This window comes from Scyliorhinus canicula, chromosome 2 (assembly GCF_902713615.1).
Source record: "Scyliorhinus canicula chromosome 2, sScyCan1.1, whole genome shotgun sequence".
Taxonomy (NCBI): Eukaryota; Metazoa; Chordata; class Chondrichthyes; order Carcharhiniformes; family Scyliorhinidae; genus Scyliorhinus; species Scyliorhinus canicula.
Window position 1 is genome coordinate 287,862,026 of NC_052147.1, and position 21,848 is coordinate 287,883,873.

Sequence of the window (21,848 nt, forward strand, 5' to 3'; positions counted from 1 at the left end):
CTGTCAGAGGGTCAGTACTGAGGGAGTGCTGCACTGTCAGAGGGTCAGTACTGAGGGAGTGCCGCTACTGTCAGAGGGTCAGTACTGAGGGAGTGCCGCACTGTCAGAGGGTCAGTACTGAGGGAGTGCTGCACTGTCAGAGGGTCAGTACTGAGGGAGTGCCGCACTGTCAGAGTGTCAGTACTGAGGGAATGCTGAACTATCAGAGGGTCAGTAGTGAGGGAATGCTGAACTGTCAGAGGGTCATTACTGAGGGAATGCTGCACTGTCAGGGGGTCAGTACTGAGGGAGTGCTGCACTGTTGGAGGGTCAGTACTGAGGGAGTGCTGCACTGTCAGAGGGTCAGTACTGAGGGAGTGCCGCACTGTCAGAGGGTCAGTACTGAGGGAGTGCTGCACTGTCAGAGCGTCAGTACTGAGGGAGTGCTGCACTGTCAGAGAGTCAGTACTGAGGGAGTGCTGCACTGTCAGAGGGTCAGTACTGAGGGAGTGCTGCACTGTCAGAGGGTCAGTACTGAGGGAGTGCTGCACTGTCAGAGGGTCAGTACTGAGGGAGTGCTGCACTGTCAGAGGGTCAGTACTGAGGGAGTGCCGCACTGTCAGAGGGTCAGTACTGAGGGAGTGCTGCACTGTCAGAGGGTCAGTACTGAGGGAGTGCTGCACTGTCAGAGGGTCAGTACTGAGGGGTGCTTGCACTGTCAGAGGGTCACTACTGAGGGAGTGCTGCACTGTCAGAGGGTCAGTACTGAGGGAGTGCCGCACTGTCAGAGGGTCAGTACTGAGGGAGTGCCGCACTGTCAGAGGGTCAGTACTGAGGGAGTGCTGCACTGTCAGCACTGAGGGAGTGCCGCACTGTCAGAGGGTCAGTACTGAGGGAGCGCCGCACTGTCAGAGGGTCAGTACTGAGGGAGTGCTGCACTGTCAGAGGGTCAGTACTGAGGGAATGCTGCACTGTCAGAGGGTCAGTACTGAGGGAATGCTGCACTGTCAGAGGGTCAGTACTGAGGGAGTGCTGCACTGACTGAGGGTCAGTACTGAGGGAGTGCGGCACTGTCAGAGGGTCAGTACTGAGGGAGTGCTGCACTGTCAGCGGGTCAGTACTGAGGGAGTGCCGCACTGTCAGCGGGTCAGTACTGAGGGAGTGCTGCACTGTCAGAGGGTCAGTACTGAGGGAGTGCCGCACTGTCAGAGGGTCAGTACTGAGGGAGCGCCGCACTGTCAGAGGGTCTGTACTGAGGGAGTGCCGCACTGTCAGAGGGTCAGTAGTGAGGGAGTGCAGCACTGTCAGAGGGTCAGTACTGAGGGAGTGCTGCACTGTCAGAGGGTCAGTACTGAGGGAGTGCCGCACTGTCAGAGGGTCAGTACTGAGGGAGTGCTGCACTGTCAGAGCGTCAGTACTGAGGGAGTGCTGCACTGTCAGAGAGTCAGTACTGAGGGAGTGCTGCACTGTCAGAGGGTCAGTACTGAGGGTGTGCTGCACTGTCAGAGGGTCAGTACTGAGGGAGTGCTGCACTGTCAGAGGGTCAGTACTGAGGGAGTGCTGCACTGTCAGAGGGTCAGTACTGAGGGAGTGCCGCACTGTCAGAGGGTCAGTACTGAGGGCACTGTCAGAGGGTCACTACTGAGGGAGTGCTGCACTGTCAGAGGGACAGTACTGAGGGAGTGCTGCACTGTCAGAGGGTTCACTACTGAGGGAGTGCTGCACTGTCAGAGGGTCAGTACTGAGGGAGTGCCGCACTGTCAGAGGGTCAGTACTGAGGGAGTGCCGCACTGTCAGAGGGTCAGTACTGAGAGAGTGCTGCACTGTCAGCACTGAGGGAGTGCCGCACTGTCAGAGGGTCAGTACTGAGGGAGTGCTGCACTGTCAGAGGGTCAGTACTGAGGGAGTGCCGCACTGTCAGAGGGTCAGTACTGAGGGAATGCTGCACTGTCAGAGGGTCAGTACTGAGGGAATGCTGCACTGTCAGAGGGTCAGTACTGAGGGAGTGCTGCACTGACTGAGGGTCAGTACTGAGGGAGTGCTGCATTGTCAGAGGGTCAGTACTGAGGGAGTGCTGCACTGTCAGCGGGTCAGTACTGAGGGAGTGCCGCACTGTCAGCGGGTCAGTACTGAGGGAGTGCTGCACTGTCAGAGGGTCAGTACTGAGGGAGTGCCGCACTGTCAGAGGGTCAGTACTGAGGGAGCGCCGCACTGTCAGAAGGTCTGTACTGAGGGAGTGCCGCACTGTCAGAGGGTCAGTAGTGAGGGAGTGCTGCACTGTCAGAGGGTCAGTACTGAGGGAGTGCTGCACTGTCAGAGGGTCAGTACTGAGGGAGTGCTGCAATGTCAGAGGGTCAGTACTGAGGGAGCGCTGCACTGTCAGAGGGTCAGTACTGAGGGAGTGCCGCACTGTCAGAGGGTCAGTACTGAGGGAGTGCCGCACTGTCAGAGGGTCAGTACTGAGGGAGTGCCGCTCTGTCAGAGGGTCAGTACTGAGGGAGCCCCGCACTGTCAGAGTGTCAGTACTGAGGGAATGCTGTACTGTCAGAGGGTCAGTACTGAGGGAGTGCCGCACTGTCAGAGAGTCAGTACTGAGGGTGTGCCGCACTGTCAGAGGGTCAGTACTGAGGGAGTGCTGCACTGTCAGAGGGTCAGTACTGAGGGAGTGCTGCACTGTCAGAGGGTCAGTACTGAGGGAGTGCTGCACTGTCAGAGGGTCAGTACTGAGGGAGTGCTGCAATGTCAGAGGGTCAGTACTGAGGGAGCGCAGCACTGTCAGAGGGTCAGTACTGAGGGAGTGCCGCACTGTCAGAGGGTCAGTACTGAGGGAGTGCCGCACTGTCAGAGGGTCAGTACTGAGGGAGTGCCGCTCTGTCAGAGGGTCAGTACTGAGGGAGCCCCGCACTGTCAGAGTGTCAGTACTGAGGGAATGCTGTACTGTCAGAGGGTCAGTACTGAGGGAGTGCCGCACTGTCAGAGAGTCAGTACTGAGGGTGTGCCGCACTGTCAGAGGGTCAGTACTGAGGGAGTGCTGCACTGTCAGAGGGTCAGTACTGAGGGAGTGCTGCACTGTCAGAGGGTCAGTACTGAAGGAGTGCCGCACTGTCAGAGGGTCAGTACTGAGGGAGTGCTGCACTGTCAGAGGGTCAGTACTGAGGGAGTGCCGCACTGTCAGAGGGTCAGTACTGAGGGAGTGCTGCACTGTCAGATGGTCAGTACTGAGGGAGTGCCGCACTGTCAGAGGGTCAGTACTGAGGGAGTGCCACACTGTCAGAGGGTCAGTACTGAGGGAGTGCTGCACTGTCAGAGGGTCAGTACTGAGAGAATGCTGCACTTTCAGAGGTGCAGTGATATCATGGTTCTTTTGTAATTCACCGACTGAGCATTAGGAGTCTCACATGTATATAAGTGAATGTAAAGTCAGGTGACCCTCAGGCTGGCTGGAGGAAGCAAAAGAGAGAGCTTGCCTGTGCATGATTTTGCTGTTGTTCATCTTCTGTCTTGTGTATTGTTTACCCACAGTTAATGCTAATAAATTATTTATAACTTTAACTACAAGCGGTCTTCAGAACATTACATGGTAGCAGAGTGGGAAGGTATTAAACGCTGAAAAACTAGCAGCCTGCCAGAGAGATTTGAAGATTATTCAGACTGAGTATTAACAGCACGGAGTTGTTGAAGACACCGAGTCTCAGCTGTCATGGTCATGTGAGCAGCAACTGGAGTGAGTTTAATCAACAATTTAATCTGTTCCTTCTTGCAGTAAATTTAGAAGATCAATCAGATTCACGGACGGTATCGATGGTCCTCACACAGCAGGGTCCCACGCAATTCCTGTGTTTAATAAGTTTACATTTTCAAACGATGAAGATAGTAAAAATGTTCACAAAGTAATTTGAAGATTTGATGCACGTAGCACGCCCAGAAATAATGAAATTTGTGAACGCTCTGTGTTTAATAATACCACTGCTAATAATAATTAATATAATAATAAATAATAATAATCTTTATTATTGTCACAAGTAGGCTTACATTAACACTACAATGAGGTTACTGTGAAAAGCCCCTAGTCGCCGCACTCCAGCGCCTGTTCGGGTACACGGAGGGAGAATTCAGAATGTCCAATTCACCTAACAAGCACGTCTTTCGGGACTTGTGGGAGGAAACCGGAGCACCCGGAGGAAACCCACGCAGACACGGGGAGAACGTGCAGACTCCACACAGACAGGACCCGAGCTGGGAATCGAACCTGTGACCCTGGCGCTGTGAAGCAACAGTGCTAACCACTGTGCTACCGTGTCATCAGTTTAGATCACGTTTACAGAAGACAGAAAAGACCTTGGGCAGGATTCTCCGCGAACAGGCGGGGCGGGCCATTCCGGCATTGAGGAGTGGCTTGAACCACTCCGGCATCGGGCCGCCCCGAAGGGGCTAGGCTGGCGCCGGAGTGCTTGGTGCCACGCCAACCGGCGCTGAAGGGCCTCTGCCGGCCGGCGTTGTCCTGACGTCATCCCAGCGAATGCGCAGGGGGGGGGGTTCTTCTCTGCACCGGCCATGGCGGAGATTGACAGCGGCCGACGCGGAGGGAATGGGTGCCCCCACGGCACAGCCCCGCCTGCGGATCAGTGGGCAGCGATCGCGGGCCAGGCCACTGTGGGAGGCATCCCCCAAGGCCAGATCCTCCCGTGCCCCCCGAGGACTCTGGATGCTGCCCATGGACCCAGGTCCTGGCGGTAAGGGCCTGTTGTGATTTATGACGGCGGGATCCGCCGAAAGCTGGCGGCCACTCGGCCAATCGCTGCTGCCGACCGGCGCGGCGCGATTCCCGCCCACGCCAAAACCCTGGTGCCGGAGAATTCAGCAGTCAGCGGGGGTGGGATTCACGCCGCCTCCCCCCCCCCCCCAGTGATTCTCCGACCCAGCGAGGGGTTGGAGAAACCCGCCTCACAGAATTGAACAAAGCTGAAGCAACGGTTGCTGAAGGAATCGGAGCTGTCCTTGGATCAGATTTATCAGACTCACAAGCTCACAGCCCAGCATCCTAAAATGTTTCGCAGTAACCGTGACGTCTTCTTGGAGGAAAGGCGGGAAACTTCCGAAAAAAAGCCAGGAAAGTTCCTGCAGCTCCTCGCACACCAACAATCAGGTTAAAGATCAGGATGAAGTATTTCTGTGTAAAAGTTGTAGTCAAAGGCACAAATTAAGGCAGTGTCCAGCAGAAGGTTCTGGGGAAACTGAAAGGTCTGAAGGTGGATAAGTCACCTGGACCGGATGGACTACACCCCAGGGTTCTAACAGAGATAGCTGAGGAGATTGTGGAGGCATTGGTGATGATCTTTCAGGAATCACTGGAGGCAGGAAGGGTTCCAGAGGACTGGAAAGTGGCTAATGTAACCTCCCTGTTTAAGAAGGGAGGGAGGCACAAGACGGGAAATTATAGGCCAGTTAGCCTGACTTCGGTCATTGGTAAGATTTTAGGCCTGTTATTAAAGATGAGATCGCAGAGGACTTGGACTGAGTCAGCACGGCTTTGTCAAAGGGAGGTCGTGTCTGACAAATCTGTTAGAGTTCTTTGGGGAAGTAACAAGGAGGTTAGACAAAGGAGAACCAGTGGACGTGATTTATTTAGATTTACAGAAGGCCTTTGATAAGGTGCCACATAGGAGCCTGTTAAATAAGTTAAGAGCCCATGGTGTTCAGGGTAAGATCCTGGCATGGATAGAGGATTGGCTGACTGGCAGAAGGCAGAGAGTGGGGATAAAGGGGTCTTTTTCAGGATGGCAGCCGGTGACTAGTGGTGTGCCTCAGGGGTCTGTGCTGGGACCACAACTTTTCACAATATACATTAATGATCTGGAAGAAGGAACTGAAGGCACTGTTGTTAAGATTGTAGATAGGCAGCACGGTAGCACACTGGCTAGCACAGTTGCTTCACAGCTCCAGGGTCCCAGGTTCGATTCCCCGCTTGGGTCACTGTCTGTGCGGAGTCTGCACGTTCTCCCAGTGTGTGCGTGGGTTTCCTCCGGGTGCTCCGGTTTCCTCCCACAGTCCAAAGACGTGCGGGTTAGGTGGATGGACTGTGCTAAATTGCACCGAGTGCCCAAAAAGGTTGGGTGGGGTTACTGGGTTGCGGGGATAGGGTGGAGGTGTGGGCTTAGGTAGGGTGCTCTTTCCAAGGTCTGGTGCAGACTCGATGGGCTGAATGGCCTCCTTCTGCACTGTAAATTTTATGATTCTATGATACAAAGATCTGTAGAGGGACAGGTAGTATTGAGGAAGCAGGGGGCTGCAGAAGGGCTTGGACAGGCTAGGAGAGTGGGCAATGAAGCGGCTAATGAAATACAATGTGGAAAAGTGTGAGGTTAGGCAATTTGGGAGGAGGAATTTAGGCATAGACTATTTTCTAAATGAAAAATACTTCGGAAATCAGAAGCACAAAGGGACTTGGGAGTCCTTGTTCATGATTCTCTTAAGGTTAACGTGCAGGTTCAGTCGGCAGTTAGGAAGGCAAATGCAATGTTAGCATTCATGTCGAGAGAGCTAGAATACAAGACCAGGGATGTACTTCTGAGGCTGTATAAGGCTCTGGTCAGACCCCATTTGGAGTATTGGGAGCAGTTTTGGGCCCCGTATCTAAGGAAGGATGGGCTGGCCTTGGAAAGGGTCCAGAGGAGGTTCACAAGAATGATCCTTGGAATGAAGAACTTGTCGTACGATGAACGGTTGAGGAGTCTGGGTCTGTACCCGTTGGAGTTTAGAAGGATGAGGAGGGATCTTATTGAAACTTACAGGATACTGCGAGGCCTGGGTAGAGTGGACGCGAAGAGGAAAAACTAGAAGCCGAGGACACAATCTCAGACTAAAGGGACGATCCTTTAAAACAGAGATGAGGAGGAATTTCTTCAGCCAGAGGGTGGTGAATCTGTGGAACTCTTTGCCGCAGAAGGCTGTGGAGGCCAAATCACTGAGTGTCTTTAAGACAGAGATAGATAGGTTCTTGAGTAATAAGGGGATCAGGGGTTATGGGGAGAAGGCAGGAAAATGGGGGAAAAAATATCAGCCATGATTGAATGGCGGGGCAGACTCGATGGGCCGAGTGGCCTGATTCTGCTCCTATGTCTTATGGTCTTATGGTTTGGCAAGTTTTGTTCCAGGTGCAAAGCAAAACATCACTTTACTCAGAATTGTTACAATTGTTACTCTCAGTTCTACCCCAGATCAGTCAGCACAGTGGAAGACACAATCTCCAGTGATGAAACATCGTTGTCTGTTGGAGTAATAACAGAGAAGAATGCATTTTTGGAGACATCAAAAAATGTTCCAGCATTTAAAAAAATGCAAACTGATACTCCATTTAAAATAAATGAGGTTGATGAGTACAAATGGCTGCCACCACTTGAGGTGAAAGGTATAATAATCTTTATTATTGTCACAAATAGGCTTACATTAACACTGCAATGAAGTTAATCAGTAATGAGCTCTATTTATATTCTCCTTAAGGAGCTGGTTTAGCACACTGGGCTAAATCGCTGGCTTTGAAAGCAGGCCAAGGCAGGCCAGCAGCACGGTTCGATTCCCGTACCAGCCTCCCCGAACAGGTGCCGGAATGTGGCGACTAGGGGCTTTTCACAGTAACTTCATTGAAGCCCACTCGTGACAATAAGCGTGGATGATGTCATCGGTTGGGACTCAGCCATTGGAGAGCGCAATACGAGGTTGCTTAAAGTTCTAACGAGCGCCAGGAGAAATGGGCTAAACAAGAAAAAGTGCCAGTTTGGAGTAACTGAGGTCACATTCCTCGGTGACCAGCTCTCACCGCACGGCATTGAACCTGACAAGGCCAAAATCCACAAGGGCATGCCAAAACCACACGGCAAGAAAGCCACCTTCAGAGTGATGGGCATGATCAATTCTATAGGAAGATTCATTGCAAACCTGTCAGCAAAAACAACACATTGACGTGATATCCTGCACAAGACAACGGATTTCACTTGGACTGAGAAACATGAGCTGGAGTGGAAGAAGCTCCAGACTCCACTCACCACAACGCCAGTTCTCACATTATTTGACCCATCTCAGCAGATTGCAGTGTCAACTGATGGTCTGGGAGCAGTCAGTCAACTCGAGCCTGACGATTGGAAACCAGTTGCAGATACATCTCAATCCATGATGACAACAGAGCAGAGGCACACTCAACTCAAAAAAGATTGCCTGCGTTTAGTTGCCGGCTTGGAGAGATTCCACGGTTAGGTGTATGGTCCTCCAACATTCACAGTTGAGACAGGTCATCGTCCTTTGGTTAACATCATAAAAAAAAATCTCAACCAGATGTCTCGGCGCATTCAGAGGTTGATGATGACGTTACAACGCTATGACCTCAATCTCATCGACACGGCAGGCGCACATTTGTTCTGAGCAGATGCATTATCGAGAGCACCAATACAAAATATTACTAGTGCAATTGCTGAGGATGTAGACCTGCATGTCAATCTCATTTCCACACTACTACCAGTATCAGATGCGAAACTATGTGAGATTTAAGCAGAGACCAGGAAGGATCAAACTCTTCAAGAGGTGATGAGGAACATCAACTCACACTGGCCCAGAGGTCAATGTACAGAGTTCTACAATATAGTATCTGACCTCAGTATCATTAATGGAGTGGTGCTTCATTTCAACGCTATAGTCATACCTCAATCTCGGGATTGAGAAGTGTAAACAGACAGCTTTTGACTCTGTTTACTGGCCTGGTATAAACCAGGATATTGACAGGATGGTCAGTTGTCGTGACGCATGCCAGACGTATCGTTGCAAACAAACAAGAGAAACTGTGCAAATATCTGATTTACCTACGACACCTTGGCAGAACCTAGCTATGGATCTCTTTCACTAATGAGGGAAGGATTATTTAATTATAATAGACTATTTTTCAAACTATCCCGAAATGGCTCTACTGTCAAGCATAACAGCAAGCATTGTAATACTGCATACCAAGTCAATCTTTGCCACAGAATTCCTCAAGTGGTCGTGAGTGGCAACGGTCCTTGTTTTAGCTGCAAAGTGTGGCAACACTTCACAGTCACGTTTGATTTCAATCACGTCACGTCGTGTCTGTTGTACCCACAAGCCAATGGCAAAGCCGAGAAAGATGTACATAATGTCGAGCAATTGTTGAAGAAAGCAATGGACAGCCAATCTGATCCATATCTCACACTATTGAGTTACAGAGCGTCACCATTGTCACATGGTCGCTCGCCAGCAGAGTTACTCATGAATACAAGGTTGTGCACCAACACTTCCATACTTGGAAAAGGAGGAGAATGCAGCGGTACTGCAGGAAATGCACAACAAAAGCAGTTATATGATAGAGTTTGGAACTTTACCACCTCTGAGAACAAAGAACAAAGAAAAGTACAGCACAGGAACAGGCCCTTCGGCCCTCCAATCATGCGCCGACCATGCTGCCCGTCTAAACTAAAACCCCCTCCCCTTCTGGGGTCGTATCTCTCTATTCCCATCCTATTCATGTATTTGTCAAGATGCCCCTTAAATGTCACTATCGTCCCTGTTTCCACCACCTCCTCCGGCAGCGAGTTCCAGGCACCCACTACCCTCTGTATAAAAAAACTTGCCTCATATATCTCCTCTAAACCTTGCCCCTCTGTCTACCTCTGTTCCTCTATCTCCCGCTGGCTATTGGGTGGCCTGTAGTAAACCCCCAACATTGTGACTGCTCCCTTCTTATTCCTGATCTCTACCCATATAGCCTCGCTGCCCTCTGAGGTGTCCTCCTGTAGTACAGCTGTGATATTCTCCCTAACCAGTAACGCAACTCCGCCACCCCTTTTACATCCCCTCTATCCCGCCTGAAACATCTAAATCCTGGAACATTTAGCTGCCAATCCTGTCCTTCCCTCAACCAGGTCTCTGTAATGGCAACAACATCATAGTTCCAAGTACTAATCCAAGCTCTAAGTTCTTCTGCCTTACCCGTCATACTTCTTGCATTAAAACATATGCACTTCATGTTGGAGGTGCTCTTTTTTCAACCTGATGTTTCTCTGAATTCCCACCTCCCTTCCCCCTTTTTCATTTGTAAATACTGAAGGCTGCTGCAAGTGTCTGTGATTGGGGGTCAGCAACACCTCACCTCTTCACTGCCTCCCCCCCCCCCCCCCCCCCCCCCCCCACCGTCTCTGAGTTTGGTTTTGGAGTGAAGATTAACAACTTGCAGCAATAATTAACAAAGCCAAACAAAAACCCATTGGACTAAATCCCTGCCATAATTATCAGTTCAGTTCTGCGGATTAACCCAGAAAAGGCAGGAAAGATTTGCATACAATCTCTGCAGCGAGTTCCTGCCGAATTCTCTGAGTTCATGGCTGTCATTGGCTGCGTTCCAATACAATGTTTTACAACCAATTTGTGAGGCAGCAACATCAAATAATCATCGTCCTAATTTTATACTTCACTGAACTCTATTTGTCATCTCGTTTACAGTAATTGGAGCAATTGTGATTCGCAGCCATCTGTTCCCAGCTCACAGCTCCCCGATTGAGAGATTGATGGGCACAGTCCCGAATGCTGGGGGTCACCTCCTCCACAACATTAACCAACATTCCTCAGTAACTCACGTCAGGGCAGTGGTGAAAATTTCTGTTCCTCATTAATGGGCGGCCCCGTCAAACTATTCTGTATATGTATTCTGTATTCTGTTCTGTGTATCATCAAGGAAGAAATAGCGAGGCATCTGGATAGAAATTGTCCCATTGGGCAGACGCAGCATGGGTTCATAAAGGGCAGGTCGTGCCTAACTAATTTAGTGGAATTTTTTGAGGACATTACCAGTGCAGTAGATAACGGGGAGCCAATGGATGTGGTATATCTGGATTTCCAGAAAGCTTTTGACAAGGTGCCACACAAAAGGTTGCTGCATAAGATAAAGATGCATGGCATTAACGGTAAAGTAGTAGCATGGATAGAGGATTGGTTAACTAATAGAAAGCAAAGAGTGAGGATTAATGGGTGTACTCTGGTTAGCAATCAGTAGCTAGTGGTGTCCCTCAGGGATCAGTGTTGGCCCACAATTGTTTACAATTTACATAGATGATTTGGAGTTGGGGACCAAGTTCAATGTGTCCAAGTTTGCAGACGACACTAAGATGAGTGATAAAGCAAAAAGTGCAGAGGATACCGGAAGTCTGCAGAGGGATTTGGATAGGTTAAGTAAATGGGCTAGATGGAATACAATGTTGACAAATGTGAGGTTATCCATTTTGGTAGGAATAACAGCAAACGGGATTATTATCTAAATGATAAAATAGTAAAACGTGCCGCTGTGCAGAGACCTGGGTGTGCTAGTGCATGAGTCACAAAAAGTTGGTTTACAGGTGCAACAGGTGATTAAGAAGGCAAATGGAATTTTGTCCTTCATTGATAGAGGGATGGAGTTTAAGACTCGGGAGGTTATGCTGCAATTGTATAAGGTGTTCGTGAGGCCACACCTGGAGTATTTTGTTCAGTTTTGGTCTCCTTATCTGAGAAAGGACATACTGGCACTGGAGGGTGTGCAGAGGAGATTCACGAGCTTAATCCCAGAGTTGAAGGGATTGGATTATGAGGAGAGGCTGAGTAGACTGGGACTGTGCTCGTTGGAATTTAGAAGGATGCGGGGGGATCTGATAGAAACACATAAAATTATGAAGGGAATAGATAGGATAGATGCGGGCAGGTTGTTTCCACTGGCGGGTGAAAGCAGAACTAGGGGACATAGCCTCAAAATAAGGGGAAGTAGATTTAGGACTGAGTTTAGGAGGAACTTCTTCACACAAAGGGTTGTGAATCTATGGAATTCCTTGCCCAGTGAAGCAGTTGAGGCTCCTTCATTAAATGTTTTTAAGGTAAAGATAGATAGTTTTTTGAAGAATAAAGGGATTAAGGGTTATGGTGTTCGGGCCGGAAAGTGGAGCTGAGTCCACAAAAGATCAGCCATGATCTAATTGAATGGCGGAGCAGGCTCGAGGGGCCAGATGGCCGACTCCTGCTCCTAGTTCTTATGCCCTTATATTTATGGCAAAACGATTTGTGGTTGAGTGGAAAGGAAAGGGTAAGTAAGTGTAGGGTTACGTGGATAGCTCATTCAGATTGATAGCACAGACACAATGGACTGAATGGCCTTAAACTGCCAGTAATGGTGCTTCTCATTGTCCATATTTTTCAAGGAGCTGCGGACTCTGACTCCATGTCAGAGATTGCGGGATCATTCCTGAATCCATGTCAGAGAGTGCGGGATCATTCCTGACTCCGTGTCGGAGATTGCGGGATCAGTCCTGACTCCGTGTCAGAGAGTGCGGGATCATTCCTGACTCAATGTCAGAGAGTGCGGGATCATTCCTGAATCCATGTCGGAGATTGCGGGATCATTCCTGAATCCATGTCAGAGAGTGCGGGATCATTCCTGAATCCATGTCAGAGAGTGCGGGATCATTCCTGACTCTGTGTCAGAGATTGCGGGATCATTCCTGAATCCATGTCAGAGAGTGCAGGATCATTCCTGACTCCGTGTCGGAGAGTGCGGGATCATTCCTGAATCCATGTCGGAGATTGCGGGATCATTCCTGACTCCGTGTCGGAGATTGCGGGATCATTCCTGACTCCGTGTCAGAGAGTGCGGGATGATTCCTGAATCCATGTCAGAGATTGCAGGATCATTCTTGACTCCCTGTCGGAGTGCGGGATCATTCCTGAATCCATGTCAGAGATTGCGGGATCATTCCTGAATCCATGTCAGAGATTGCGGGATCATTCCTGACTCCGCGTCGGAGAGTGCGGGATCATTCCTGACTCTGTGTCAGAGATTGCGGGATCATTCCTGAATCCATGTCGGAGAGTGCAGGATCATTCCTGACTCAGTGTCGGAGAGTGCGGGATCATTCCTGACTCCGTGTCGGAGATTGCGAGATCATTCCTGACTCCGTGTCAGAGAGTGCGGGATCATTCCTGATTCAATGTCAGAGAGTGCGGGATCATTCCTGAATCCATGTCGGAGATTGCGGGATCATTCCTGACTCAGTGTCGGAGAGTGCGGGATCATTCCTGACTCCGTGTCGGAGATTGCGAGTTCATTCCTGAATCCATGTCAGAGATTGCAGGATCATTCCTGACTCTGTGTCAGAGATTGCGGGATCATTCCTGACTCTGTGTCAGAGATTGCGGGGTCATTCCTGAATCCATGTCAGAGAGTGCGGGAGCATTCCTGAATCCATGTCGGAGATTGCGGGATCATTCCTGACTCCGTGTCGGAGATTGCGGGATCATTCCTGACTCCGTGTCAGAGAGTGCGGGATCATTCCTGAATCCATGTCAGAGATTGCAGGATCATTCTTGACTCCCTGTCGGAGTGCGGGATCATTCCTGAATCCATGTCAGAGATTGCGGGATCATTCCTGACTCCGTGTCAGAGATTGCGGGATCATTCCTGAATCCATGTCAGAGATTGCGGGATCATTCCTGAATCCATGTCAGAGATTGCGGGATCATTCCTGAATCCATGTCAGAGATTGCGGGATCATTCCTGAATCCATGTCAGAGATTGCGGGATCATTCCTGAATCCATGTCAGAGATTGCGGGATCATTCCTGAATCCATGTCAGAGAGTGCGGGATCATTCCTGACTCCGTGTCAGAGATTGCGGGATCATTCCTGAATCCATGTCAGAGATTGTGGGATCATTCCTGACTCCGTGTCGGACATTGCGGGATCATTCCTGAATCCATGTCAGAGAGTGCGGGATCATTCCTGAATCCATGTCAGAGAGTGCGGGATCATTCCTGAATCCATGTCAGAGAGTGCGGGATCATTCCTGACTCCGTGTCGGAGAGTGCGGGATCATTCCTGAATCCATGTCGGACATTGCGGGATCATTCCTGACTCCGTGTCGGAGATTGCGGGATCATTCCTGACTCAGTGTCAGAGAGTGCGGGATCATTCCTGAATCCATGTCAGAGATTGCAGGATCATTCTTGACTCCCTGTCGGAGTGCGGGATCATTCCTGAATCCATGTCAGAGATTGCGGGATCATTCCTGAATCCATGTCAGAGATTGCGGGATCAATCCTGAATCCATGTCAGAGATTGCGGGATCATTCCTGAATCCATGTCAGAGATTGCGGGATCATTCCTGACTCCATGTCAGAGATTGTGGGATCATTCCTGACTCCGTGTCGAAGAGTGCGGGATTCTTCCTGACTCCGTGTCGGAGAGTGCGGGATCATTCCTGACTCCGTGTCGGAGATTGTGAGATCATTCCTGACTCCGTGTTGGAGAGTGCGGGATCATTACTGACTCCGTGTCGGAGAGTGCGGGATCATTCCTGACTCCGTGTCGCAGTGCGGGATCAGTCCTGACTCCGTGTCGGAGAGTGCGGGATCATTCCTGACTCCATGTCGGAGATTGCGGGATCATTCCTGAATCTATGTCAGAGAGTGCGGGATCATTCCTGACTCCGTGTCGGAGAGTGCGGGATCATTCCTGACTCAATGTCGGAGACTGCGGGATCATTCCTGAATCTATGTCAGAGAGTGCGGGATCATTCCTGACTCCGTGTCAGAGAGTGCGGGATCATTCCTGACTCCGTGTCGAAAAGTGCGGGATCATTGCTGACTCCGTGTCGGAGAGTGCGGGATCATTCCTGACTCCGTGTCGGAGATTGTGAGATCATTCTTGACTCCCTGTCGGAGTGCGGGATCATTCCTGAATCCATGTCCGAGATTGCGGGATCATTCCTGAATCCATGTCAGAGATTGCGGGATCATTCCTGACTCCGTGTCAGAGATTGCGGGATCATTCCTGAATCCATGTCAGAGATTGCGGGATCATTCCTGAATCCATGTCAGAGATTGCGGGATTATTCCTGAATCCATGTCAGAGATTGCAGGATCATTCTAGACTCCCTGTCGGAGTGCGGGATCATTCCTGAATCCATGTCAGAGAGTGCGGGATGATTCCTGACTCCATGTCAGAGATTGCGGGATCATTCCTGAATCCATGTCAGAGATTGCGGGATCATTCCTGAATCCATGTCAGAGAGTGCGGGATCATTCCTGACTCCATGTCAGAGAGTGCGGGATCATTCCTGACTCCGTGTCAGAGATTGTGGGATCATTCCTGACTCCGTGTCGAAGAGTGCGGCATCATTCCTGACTCCGTGTCGGAGAGTGCGGGATCATTCCTGACTCCGTGTCGGAGATTGCGAGATCATTCCTGACTCCGTGTCGGAGAGTGCGGGATCATTACTGACTCCGTGTCGGAGAGTGCGGGATCATTCCTGACTCCGTGTCGGAGAGTGCGGGATCATTCCTGACTCCATGTCGGAGATTGCGGGATCATTCTTGAATCTATGTCAGAGAGTGCGGTATCATTCCTGACTCCGTGTCGGAGAGTGCGGGATCATTCCTGACTCCATGTCGGAGACTGCAGGATCATTCCTGAATCTATGTCAGAGAGTGCGGGATCATTCCTGACTCCGTGTCAGAGAGTGCGGGATCATTCCTGACTCCGTGTCGAAGAGTGCGGGATCATTGCTGACTCCGTGTCGGAGAGTGCGGGATCATTCCTGACTCCGTGTCGGAGATTGTGAGATCATTCCTGACTCCGTGTCGGAGATTGTGAGATCATTCCTGACTCCGTGTCGGAGAGTGCGGGATCATTCCTGAATCTATGTCAGAGAGTGCGGGATCATTCCTGAATCCATGTCGGAGAGTGCGGGATCATTCCTGAATCCATGTCGGAGATTGCGGAATCATTCCTGAATCTGTGTCAGAGATTGCGGGATCATTCCTGACTCCTTGTCAGAGAGTGCGGGATCATTCCTGAATCCATGTCGGAGAGTGCGGGATCATTCCTGACTCCATGTCGGAGAGTGCGGGATCATTCATGAATCTATGTCGGAGAGTGCGGGATCATTCCTGAATCTATGTCGGAGAGCGCAGGATCATTCCTGAATCCATGTCAGAGAGTGCGGGATCATTCCTGACTCCGTGTCAGAGATTGCGGGATCATTCCTGAATCCATGTCAGAGATTGTGGGATCATTCCTGAATCCATGTCAGAGGTTGCGGGATCATTCCTGACTCCGTGTCAGAGATTGTGGGATCATTCCTGACTCCGTGTCGAAGAGTGCGGCATCATTCCTGACTCCGTGTCGGAGAGTGCGGGATCATTCCTGACTCCGTGTCGGAGATTGCGAGATCATTCCTGACTCAGTGTCGGAGAGTGCGGGATCATTACTGACTCCGTGTCGGAGAGTGCGGGATCATTCCTGACTCCGTGTCGGAGAGTGCGGGATCATTCCTGACTCCATGTCGGAGATTGCGGGATCATTCCTGAATCTATGTCAGAGACTGCGGGATCATTCCTGACTCCGTGTCGGAGAGTGCGGGATCATTCCTGACTTCATGTCGGAGACTGCAGGATCATTCCTGAATCTATGTCAGAGAGTGCGGGATCATTCCTGACTCCGTGTCAGAGAGTGCGGGATCATTCCTGACTCCGTGTCGAAGAGTGCGGGATCATTGCTGACTCCGTGTCGGAGAGTGCGGGATCATTCCTGACTCCGTGTCGGAGATTGTGAGATCATTCCTGACTCCGTGTCGGAGATTGTGAGATCATTCCTGACTCCGTGTCGGAGAGTGCGGGATCATTCCTGAATCTATGTCAGAGAGTGCAGGATCATTCCTGAATCCATGTCGGAGAGTGCGGGATCATTCCTGAATCCATGTCGGAGATTGCGGGATCATTCCTGAATCTGTGTCAGAGATTGCGGGATCATTCCTGACTCCTTGTCAGAGAGTGCGGGATCATTCCTGAATCCATGTCGGAGAGTGCGGGATCATTCCTGACTCCATGTCGGAGAGTGCGGGATCATTCATGAATCTATGTCGGAGAGTGCGGGATCATTCCTGAATCTATGTCGGAGAGCGCAGGATCATTCCTGAATCCATGTCAGAGAGTGCGGGATCATTCCTGACTCCGTGTCGGAGTGCGGGATCAGTCCTGACTCCGTTTCGGGGAGTGCAGGATCATTCCTGACTCCGTGTCGGAGATTGCGGGATCATTCCTGACTCTGTGTCGGAGATTGCGGGATCATTCCTGACTCCGTGTCGGAGATTGCGGGATCATTCCTGACTCCGTGTCGGAGATTACGGGATCATTCCTGACTCCGTGTCAGAGAGTGCGGGATCATTCCTGACTCCGTGTCGGAGAGTGCGGGATCATTCCTGACTCCATGTCAGAGATTGCGGGATCATTCCTGAATCTATGTCAGAGACTGCGGGATCATTCCTGACTCCGTGTCGGAGAGTGCGGGATCATTCCTGACTCCATGTCGGAGACTGCAGGATCATTCCTGAATCTATGTCAGAGAGTGCGGGATCATTCCTGACTCCGTGTCAGAGAGTGCGGGATCATTCCTGACTCCGTGTCGAAGAGTGCGGGATCATTGCTGACTCCGTGTCGGAGAGTGCGGGATCATTCCTGACTCCGTGTCGGAGATTGTGAGATCATTCCTGACTCCGTGTCGGAGATTGTGAGATCATTCCTGACTCCGTGTCGGAGAGTGCGGGATCATTCCTGAATCTATGTCAGAGAGTGCAGGATCATTCCTGAATCCATGTCGGAGAGTGCGGGATCATTCCTGAATCCATGTCGGAGATTGCGGGATCATTCCTGAATCTGTGTCAGAGATTGCGGGATCATTCCTGACTCCTTGTCAGAGAGTGCGGGATCATTCCTGAATCCATGTCGGAGAGTGCGGGATCATTCCTGACTCCATGTCGGAGAGTGCGGGATCATTCATGAATCTATGTCGGAGAGTGCGGGATCATTCCTGAATCTATGTCGGAGAGCGCAGGATCATTCCTGAATCCATGTCAGAGAGTGCGGGATCATTCCTGACTCCGTGTCGGAGTGCGGGATCAGTCCTGACTCCGTTTCGGGGAGTGCAGGATCATTCCTGACTCCGTGTCGGAGATTGCGGGATCATTCCTGACTCTGTGTCGGAGATTGCGGGATCATTCCTGACTCCGTGTCGGAGATTGCGGGATCATTCCTGACTCCGTGTCGGAGATTACGGGATCATTCCTGACTCCGTGTCAGAGAGTGCGGGATCATTCCTGAATCCATGTCGGAGAGTGCGGGATCATTCCTGACTCCGTGTCGGAGCTTGCAGGATCATTCCTGACTCCGTGTCGGAGATTGTGAGATCATTCCTGACTCCGTGTCGGAGATTGCGAGTTCATTCCTGACTCCGTGTCAGAGAGTGCGGGATCATTCCTGACTCCGTGTCAGAGAGTGCAGGATAATCCCTGACCCCGTGTCAGAGATTGTGGGGTCATTCCTGACTCTGTGTCGGAGAGTGCGGGATCATTCCTGATTCCGTGTCGGAGATTGCGGGATCATTCCTGAATCTGTGTCGGAGAGTGCAGGATCATTCCTGACTCCGTGTCGGAGAGTGCGGGATCATTCCTGACTCCGTGTCGGAGTGCGGGATCATTCCTGACTCCGTGTCGGAGTGCGGGATCATTCCTGACTCCGTGTCAGAGAGTGCAGGATCATTCCTGACTCCGTGTCGGAGATTGCGGGATCATTCCTGACTCCGTGTCGGAGTGCGGGATCATTCCTGACTCCGTGTCAGAGAGTGCAGGATCATTCTTGACTCCCTGTCGGAGTGCGGGATCATTCCTGAATCCATGTCAGAGATTGCGGGATCATTCCTGACTCCGTGTCAGAGATTGCGGGATCATTCCTGAATCCATGTCAGAGAGTGCGGGATCATTCCTGAATCCATGTCAGAGAGTGCGGGATCATTCCTGACTCCGTGTCAGAGATTGCGGGATTATTCCTGACTCCGTGTCAGAGAGTGCGGGATCATTCCTGAATCCATGTCAGAGAGTGCAGGATCATTCCTGAATCCATGTCAGAGATTGCGGGATCATTCCTGACTCCGTGTCGGAGTGCGGGATCAGTCCTGACTCCGTGTCGGAGAGTGCAGGATCATTCCTGACTCCGTGTCGGAGATTGCGGGATCATTCCTGACTCCGTGTCAGAGAGTGCGGGATCATTCCTGAATCCATGTCAGAGAGTGCGGGATCATTCCTGACTCCGTGTCGGAGCTTGCAGGATCATTCCTGACTCCGTGTCGGAGATTGTGAGATCATTCCTGACTCCGTGTCGGAGATTGCGAGTTCATTCCTGACTCCGTGTCAGAGATTGCGGGATCATTCCTGACTCCGTGTCGGAGATTGCGGGATCATTCCTGACTCCGTGTCGGAGATTACGGGATCATTCCTGACTCCGTGTCAGAGAGTGCGGGATCATTCCTGAATCCATGTCGGAGAGTGCGGGATCATTCCTGACTCCGTGTCGGAGCTTGCAGGATCATTCCTGACTCCGTGTCGGAGATTGTGAGATCATTCCTGACTCCGTGTCGGAGATTGCGAGTTCATTCCTGACTCCGTGTCAGAGAGTGCGGGATCATTCCTGACTCCGTGTCAGAGAGTGCAGGATAATCCCTGACCCCGTGTCAGAGATTGTGGGGTCATTCCTGACTCTGTGTCGGAGAGTGCGGGATCATTCCTGAATCCATGTCAGAGAGTGCGGGATCATTCCTGATTCCGTGTCGGAGATTGCGGGATCATTCCTGAATCTGTGTCGGAGAGTGCGGGATCATTCCTGACTCCGTGTCGGAGAGTGCGGGATCATTCCTGACTCCGTGTCGGAGTGCGGGATGATTCCTGACTCCGTGTCGGAGTGCGGGATCATTCCTGACTCCGTGTCAGAGAGTGCAGGATCATTCCTGACTCCGTGTCGGAGATTGCTGGATCATTCCTGACTCCGTGTCGGAGTGCGGGATCATTCCTGACTCCGTGTCGGAGTGCGGGATCATTCCTGACTCCGTGTCAGAGAGTGCAGGATCATTCTTGACTCCCTGTCGGAGTGCGGGATCATTCCTGAATCCATGTCAGAGATTGCGGGATCATTCCTGAATCCATGTCAGAGATTGCGGGATCATTCCTGAATCCATGTCAGAGAGTGCGGGATCATTCCTGACTCCGTGTCAGAGATTGCGGGATTATTCCTGACTCCGTGTCAGAGAGTGCGGGATCATTCCTGAATCCATGTCAGAGAGTGCAGGATCATTCCTGAATCCATGTCAGAGATTGCGGGATCATTCCTGACTCCGTGTCGGAGTGCGGGATCAGTCCTGACTCCGTGTCGGAGAGTGCAGGATCATTCCTGACTCCGTGTCGGAGATTGCGTGATCATTCCTGACTCCGTGTCGGAGATTGCGGGATCATTCCTGACTCCGTGTCAGAGAGTGCGGGATCATTCCTGACTCCGTGTCGGAGATTACGGGATCATTCCTGACTACGTGTCAGAGAGTGCGGGATCATTCCTGAATCCATGTCGGAGAGTGCGGGATCATTCCTGACTCCGTGTCGGAGCTTGCAGGATCATTCCTGACTCCGTGTCGGAGATTGTGAGATCATTCCTGACTCCGTGTCGGAGATTGCGAGTTCATTCCTGACTCCGTGTCAGAGAGTGCGGGATCATTCCTGACTCCGTGTCAGAGAGTGCAGGATAATCCCTGACCCCGTGTCAGAGATTGTGGGGTCATTCCTGACTCTGTGTCGGAGAGTGCGGGATCATTCCTGAATCCATGTCAGAGAGTGCGGGATCATTCCTGATTCCGTGTCGGAGATTGCGGGATCATTCCTGAATCTGTGTCGGAGAGTGCGGGATCATTCCTGACTCCGTGTCGGAGAGTGCGGGATCATTCCTGACTCCGTGTCGGAGTGCGGGATCATTCCTGACTCCGTGTCGGAGTGCGGGATCATTCCTGACTCCGTGTCAGAGAGTGCAGGATCATTCCTGACTCCGTGTCGGAGATTGCGGGATCATTCCTGACTCCGTGTCGGAGTGCGGGATCATTCCTGACTCCGTGTCAGAGAGTGCAGGATCATTCTTGACTCCCTGTCGGAGTGCGGGATCATTCCTGAATCCATGTCAGAGATTGCGGGATCATTCCTGACTCCGTGTCAGAGTTTGCGGGATCATTCCTGAATCCATGTCAGAGATTGCGGGATCATTCCTGAATCCATGTCAGAGATTGCGGGATCATTCCTGACTCCGTGTCAGAGTTTGCGGGATCATTCCTGAATCCATGTCAGAGATTGCGGGATCATTCCTGAATCCATGTCAGAGAGTGCAGGATCATTCCTGACTCCGTGTCGGAGATTGCTGGATCATTCCTGACTCCGTGTCGGAGTGCGGGATCATTCCTGACTCCGTGTCGGAGTGCGGGATCATTCCTGACTCCGTGTCAGAGAGTGCAGGATCATTCTTGACTCCCTGTCGGAGTGCGGGATCATTCCTGAATCCATGTCAGAGATTGCGGGATCATTCCTGAATCCATGTCAGAGATTGCGGGATCATTCCTGACTCCGTGTCAGAGATTGCGGGATCATTCCTGAATCCATGTCAGAGATTGCGGGATCATTCCTGAATCCATGTCAGAGAGTGCGGGATCATTCCTGACTCCGTGTCAGAGATTGCGGGATTATTCCTGACTCCGTGTCAGAGAGTGCGGGATCATTCCTGAATCCATGTCAGAGAGTGCAGGATCATTCCTGAATCCATGTCAGAGATTGCGGGATCATTCCTGACTCCGTGTCGGAGTGCGGGATCAGTCCTGACTCCGTGTCGGAGAGTGCAGGATCATTCCTGACTCCGTGTCGGAGATTGCGTGATCATTCCTGACTCCGTGTCGGAGATTGCGGGATCATTCCTGACTCCGTGTCAGAGAGTGCGGGA